This window comes from Brachyistius frenatus, unplaced genomic scaffold, assembly GCF_029030835.1.
Source record: "Brachyistius frenatus isolate BFR_SWC_R1_liver_20210118 unplaced genomic scaffold, ASM2903083v1 Contig_2, whole genome shotgun sequence".
NCBI classification, from domain to species: Eukaryota; Metazoa; Chordata; class Actinopteri; family Embiotocidae; genus Brachyistius; species Brachyistius frenatus.
In genome coordinates, this window is record NW_027210601.1 from 2,649,824 (window position 1) to 2,657,226 (window position 7,403).

Sequence of the window (7,403 nt, forward strand, 5' to 3'; positions counted from 1 at the left end):
CATTATGACATGCATAAATTTCCAGGAGGAACTAATGAGACCAGAGAACAACAGCAATGACTGCAGAGTCTAATGCTACGCACAATCCATGCACAACCCTCTTTCTCCCTTCAAGTCGCATCACTGTTCTACCTGCAACCACCAAAACATCCTGCAAACATTGCTCGGCTGCCTGTTCGCCCTTTGTTCGGCATAATGTGTCATGCAGTTTGCAGTGCCTTAAGGCGCAGAATGAAAAACATGTTTATGTCTAAGTGTGCACACACTCTTCGAAATCAAAGATAAAATGCACATTTCATCATCAATTGTTCACATTTACCATGTTTTTCCTGCAACAGATATTTTTCACTTAAAGTTTGTAATGCAAAGGCAGCAATGGGTCACTAAAAGCTTGGTTGTGCTCGGAGCACTGTGATAATGCAATGCTTTTTACACACTGGGAAACAAATATGTTTCAGGGATTAAAAAAAAATAACTATCTCTGAATGACCGCCAATTGTGGGGAAAACTGAAACGCAAAAGGTAAACTCATTATTTCGTAAATCAAACCAGCAGTAGCTTTATCAGTCAGTTCTTAGGCTCAAATTAGCATGCCCACGTTTTAATTTTTTTTACATTATTAGGGATAAGTTAGACTTTTTGGGGAATAGAATTCAATGAGAACAGCATATAGTTTGACGTGTGCATCCCTGTGCTTGATCCAATCTAGCACCAATCCTTATTGTAAGTACAGATAATACTGATGATTTAATTCCTTCGAATAAAAGACACAAGCAAAGGTTAATGGTCTATATTGTTTATAAGGAACACAATTAATAAGCATTACACAATCCAAAATTGTCACTCATCTTTTTGGACAGCTCAGAGCTCAAAATTGTCACTAATCTTTTTGGACAGCTTAGAGCTACATAATTGAACTTTGCAGACCTCTCATTTTGCGAGAAAATGAGTTTAATCCCCTTCGAGCCCGAGCAGCTCTTCTTTCTGCTGAAATTCCCAAACGTCCCAAATCGCATGGTTGCTTTCCAAAAGAATTCAATTACGAAATAAATTTTGATTTTACATTTACTTTAATCTCTTCATCTCTGTTCATTTTTATATACATACTATATGCATGCATTTTTTTCAGTGAAGAAATGTAATATTTGTTTTTTCTTGAAGTCTGTCTTTGGGGAGCAAGCAAAGTAACTGGATGCCAATGTTAGGGTTTGATGTGCAGTCGTGTCACCCAGAGAGAGGTGAAGCTGTGTGGGAAAACTCGCTACTGACATTCATTTCACACATTTATGTCTCGACATGTCTGCGAAATCTTTAGCCTGTCATACTGTTAGCGATGCCAACCTTTATATACCTTCACTTTCCTGAGAACATGCTGTAAAATGTCAAGACTTGATAACTTGGTAATACTACTTATGAAACACTGTTTACAAAGTGGACCAGTAAGGTTATATAAGAGCCTTGAAATATTGTAATTTTAGGTCAGATATCGAAACTGCAACATCAGTAATTATGGGTCACCTTTCTCATGATTTCTTTTCTTCAGTCAAATGAATAATGTGCAAATCAAAAGTTTGACATTTTAAGATAAAACACTGATTTACTTTCTGTTAACTGTGGACAGGACCAGGCTAGCTGTTTCCCATCCTTTAGCTAGGCTGACCAAACACTCTGTTGGCTTATATCTAAAGGACAGATAATGATAATGTTATCAATCTTCTCATCTAATGCCAACACCAGAAAGTGAAATGGCATCTCTCCCAAAATGTTGAATTGTTCATATAAAGGTATTGTATGTCTTTTTTCCCCCCTACTTTTTAGTTTGTCATTAAAAAAAAATCTATTATAGTAGAGGTGAAAATTCGTCACTGTCCCTGCCACTTTGGTTTTCCCAAAGTTTTCTTTCAGTCACTCGATAAGAAATGAGCCACAGCATCAAAGCCAGCTGGGCTCCTCTTTGTCCACATTTTTCAAGCTCTCTCCCGATGACTGAGAGTCTCCGCACTAGTCATCCACAGGTAACTCCATGTATGTCTTTCCTGCAGCCAAATCAGTTTCCTCCAGTGAGAACCTGTTGTGAAGAGGCCTTCCTCTGGCACTCACTGTAGCGAAACTCCTGTGAGTCATTCTGCAACATGCCTACATCTCTCTTTCTGCTGTTTATTAGATTCACACCACCTGCCCGATCAGTACATAATGAATCTTATTCCTTTCACACACATGCCGATGATTAAGCACAGTTTGGTACGTGCTGTTAGCTTGTTGTTGTTGTTTTTGTTATTATCATCCTTGAGAGTGATGAACAGCAGGGAAGCCTCCGCTGGATTAAAATGGACATTGTGTTCTTGACAAATGAATTATCATCCTGGTATGAACCAACACAAATACATTGGAGGTATTTTCCTCACTCACTCTTTTAAGAAAAGGTCAGGGAATTTCGTTGAGTTCTGCTGAATGTTGCGTCAGCAAAATAATAATACAAAAAAAATGTCAGAATTTCAGGCCTTTTTCTTCTCTGTGTCTGAATTGATCACCTAAACAATTTTACTGCCACCCGCGATGCTCAGCAGATGCAGCAAAAAAGTGGGTATTGGCGACAATGGCGGAGTTTTAGCTGATGGGCCCTTTGGGGTATCGATTACAAGGAGTGGAACCTCATCTTCGTGTTAACTGTGAGTGTATCTGAAAAGAGACCCTCGTTCAAGTCAATCTCACCCTCTAAAAGTATGTTTAAACAGTCCTTCTGCACAGATTATGTTTTTAATTAACACTTAGAGGAAATATTAATTAACATATTTGTACAGTTGCACACAGCCCTTAAGGTCAGGAAAAGATTATAGTCTTGGTAAAATACTGAGAAAAGCCTACGTAAAATGATGTAACCTCAGCGAGACAACAACAACAACAACAACAACAACAACAACATCAACAAAGGCCTGCATCTGCTTCTATGTAGACATATATTGTCCGGAAAGGAACAGAACATACTGTACGTCCTGGCAGCCAAACAGTTCGCTAGCATACTATAAAAGATGACCAAGTTGGCATATCTCTCAGGTTAAGGAGTGTGTTATGTGTTGCTGACTAAACTAACAAACAGACTTCTGTCCATTCAAGGATATTCTTATGTTTGAGGTATGAAGGACAAGCCTCATACACGTGATTAGTTTTTAAATGTATCCACTCATTGTCAGTGGCAGCTGAGGGATGAAGAGGAGCTCAGACAAAAGGCGAGAACTGAAGAGGAAAGCACAACGAGACTGTGACCGGCTTCACCAAGATATGAGCAAAGGTGTCTTTTGACTTGAAGGAGCCTTTTGAAGTTATTCTGTTCTCTTGCTCTCTTACTTTTTGTCGCTGAAAGTAGGTTCTCATATTAGAATGGAAAATTACTTATTTAGCTTGTATTTGTAAATACGGTACCTTCTATTCTTTCCAGCATAGTCCCTTTTATTTGTACATAAGGTAAATTATAAAATTGGGTGACCTTTAACTTACGTTCTATTTCTTTGCTTTCTGGAGGGCTCTTATCTGGCGGAGACTGGGCACCCTGTGTTTCCAGTAATACTGAGCCTATTGCTGTGACTACTTCCACACTTGAAGTAGGGTGGCTGGAGGTAAACGGAGGAAGATGGAGCCCGAAAGGATGAGGGAATTATGAGTGAAACTAGGCGACAGGTGTATATCTGATTTTACAAATCTGGAAAAAAAAACTGCCCGACTCTTGGGATAGAAAAAAAAAGTGTTTTTTATAAATGGCAACCAACAGATAGAGTAAATAATCTTTAAATAATTTTCAAAAGCAAATGGCCCATCAAAAATATAATGAAAGGTCGGGTTTTTTTTTAAGTATTTTAAATCCATGCAAAGCAAAGCAGTTGGAAAATAAGAACATTGCTCACGCCTGCACACACCCACCAATATTTCTGTTTTTGTCTTTTGTTATACACTGACATAATACCACACATCTACACAAAAACCTCTTGAAACTCTATTTCTGAACATGCAGAGAGAAAAATTTAAAATCTTGCCCGGTTAAGAACTACATCTCTTGCTGATTGTTAAGAAATAACTTATTTGTAGTTATTTGTCAGTTAGGTAATGAACTTAAGAACTTTTCTCAGTGCAAAGAGAAAATGTGAATCTATGAAGCCTCCTTACGATTATGTACCATGAATCGTTTTAATTAAGACTGACCTTGTTTGGAAAATGGTCACTGTATGGCATCTATTGTTAGAAACTAGTTTCTTGCTGTCTTTTATACCTTATTAGCTACATATGCTGTAGTTCTTGATTTGAAAAGATTCCGTGAACTACTTTTTGCCTAATCACCAGTGTTACTGGGAAACTTCTATCGTGGTTGCAGTTTTTCTTTAACTTCTTCAGGTCACTCGGAAGCATTCGAGAACTGCCTCAGTTCATCTATATTGTGGCACCAACAGGACTGAGACCTGTTTTTCAGAGTAGTGTGCTGCCTGCCTTGTGAGGAGTGATTTGCCGGCACAGGTCAAGGTAATTGGTTTTGGCTGCACACCAACCTGTCCTGGTCCACCCCCACCAGACTGTGTCTGCCCTACTTCAGCTCCACAGTGAGAATTAAAGCTACAAGAATAAAGAAATGTAAAAACAGATGTCTGGATCCGTCTTTGGTTGAATTTTTTTGTTGCCACTATGTTACCGGAAATCCTATTGAAGCTACAGCAAGTGTGCAGTATGAAACAGACAATTTGAGTCGGATCTCATTTAGTTGGATTCTCAACAATCTGCTCGTTGTACAAGACAAGAGCTTCAGCACACAGGCGCAGCTGACTTATTATACAAGCACCTGTGGAATACACTGGATGCTCTACTATGAAGTGGACTACAAATGAACAAATATTTATAGAAAACTTTTTGAGTGTCAGATGGAAAGGTATGAGTAAAGACTTTAGACTCAATATGAGTTACATCACATTGGGTTTAAGCCACTCCAAAGGTTTCTGGAAAACAGTACAGGAGGGACAACTTCCAGAGCTCTTTGACACGAGCAGCCATCAGACTCCGCAACACCTTTGGTCCAAATTAACCCAAAAATCTGCCAATTAGTACATCACTCCACTTATGCAAACTACATGACTTCTGTATGTATTATGCAAGCAAAATTGACTGATTACATATCTGCCATTCCATATTCTCCTCCATACTTTGAAATCTGTTTACTGTACTTGTAAGTGAACTACCAAATACATGTTTTTATACGTTTCCTGTTCATTTGTTCATGTCATCATTTGCTTGTTCGAATCAAAAAATCCTATTCTCTTCTCTCCTGCAGTGCACAGGCACAACCTGCAGCTTTTTTTTTAAAAACAGCACCATCTAGGGTTCAGATAGCTTGATAGCTGCAAGCAACATGATCCATGAAGGCACAGCAGGAATTCAGGATGAGAAATCATACAAGTCATTTTGGGTGTAACTTCAGCAGGACTTGTTCTGAAGAAGGCAACACGGGTGCAATGTTGGAACAGCAGATATGCCGTACAAATACTAACTTTTAGTCACTGTTACGATCGTTAAATGTCAAAAATGTAGTCTGTTGCTGGTTTTACAACTATATCAAACCAAAAGTCCACACAGTACTCTCCAACCTTACTGAGAAAATTACATCCTGTGACACTTTTAAGGGGGGGGGATTTGCCTCTGAACACCGGGCTGGGCCAGCGAGTGCCTCCCGCTGTATTAAAAAATACATGTTTAGCGAGACCGCTGTCGTGATTCCTGTGCAAAAGTGTGTGGAGGTGATAGGTGGAGAAGTGCAGTGGTGATTCCTCTTTTTTTGTTCTCTTTCACACACTGACTTATATGGAGATTTGTTTATGTAACTGTGCCTGCAGCAGCCCACGCCTCCCTCTTAAATGAGTTCTAACAAACCAAAAGGCCCTAAAGGTTCAAATGAATAAGTACAACAGGTTTTGGTTGTTTGAAATTAGATCATTGTTTAGTGGCCAATGGTGCATATTTGTTAATTACTCCCAGTGTAGCAGCAGTTTTAGTTCTGGTAATGAGAAGCTCTGGTTCAGTAGCTGGAGGTTAAATAAAGCTTACTTAAGGGCCGTTCAGCAGTAGACAGTAAGCAGAAAGGCTCTCCATTTGTTGTCTTATTCTCCTCCAGTGTCTATAGTCTCTCCAGCAGAATCTCTATCACTGTTTGTCCAGTTCTTCCTCCCCAACATCAGCTCATCATCTCAACTCATTCATTATTCCTTTCCCTCGTGCCTGTCAACCCTATCAGAAATGCATGAGGAGGAAGGGAAGTTGTTGAACAATGGGTCAAACTTGTCCTCATTTTTGTGCATGCTGGGTGTCTAATAGCTCATCTGATTACACAGTTGGGCATAAATTTGGTACATTTAATCAGAACAGCAGAAGAGATGAGGGTGTAAAATGTAAATTAGATAACTAGGACTTTGGGAATTTGATCTACATGAATAAAGCTGCTGCAGGCATGAACTACGTAGTTAATGGTTTTGGGTCAGTCTCTTACCAGGTTATACATGATTTAGTTCTCGCATGCTAAGCCAATAAAGTTTCTTTACGTTGATAAATTGGTGTGAAAGTGTAGAGACATATGTAAACATGCCCTTCAAAAACAGATCAGTGTACATGTATGACTAAATTCAAATAAAAGCATGTTAATCACAAGAATTGTAATATAGTATATAAGGTATGTAGTTTTAATGGCTATAATCTACAGTATGAGCGAGTAGAAGTGTGTGGGATGAAGTCATACTGTGTGACAAGCGGCTCTACATGCATGTAACGCGTATTGTGTTGGAATGCACAGGACACATTGTGACACATTTTACTCGTACGCATGTGTGAAGAAAGACAAAGGCTGTTGTGCTTACTCATGACACTAGCGTCATCAGCCTGCTTGTTGACTGCAGCACAAAAAACAAACACAATTTTGCTGCAGCTGTTCTCGTAACTGTCTGAAATTATATTAAGTGTAACTCACTCAAGGGGTTTGCCAAGACTCACTACACACTCAAAAGACAATTCATGACAAAAAATGTCTAAGTCGTTAATGACCAAATTATCATAACAATACCCTTTTGTTTATCACATAATAGACTACTAAAATCTAAAGTTACAAACCAACAAAAATTCAAAGAAAATACTATCATTGCGGCTTGATTCCTTATTTAGGTACCACAAAATACTCTGATTAACACATTTAAGTCATCAAATTTAAGTTTAGTGCCACTTTTCCAAACTTTAGTATCTACTGATCATCATTTCAGGTAATTTTCTCCAATCAGAGGCACAGATTTGACAAAGGGGACATTTGCGTAAACTTAAAATGGGGTGGTGTGTTCAAAATAAATCATCTTTTCCAGATATACAGAGAACATGCAGTCCTGCTGGTC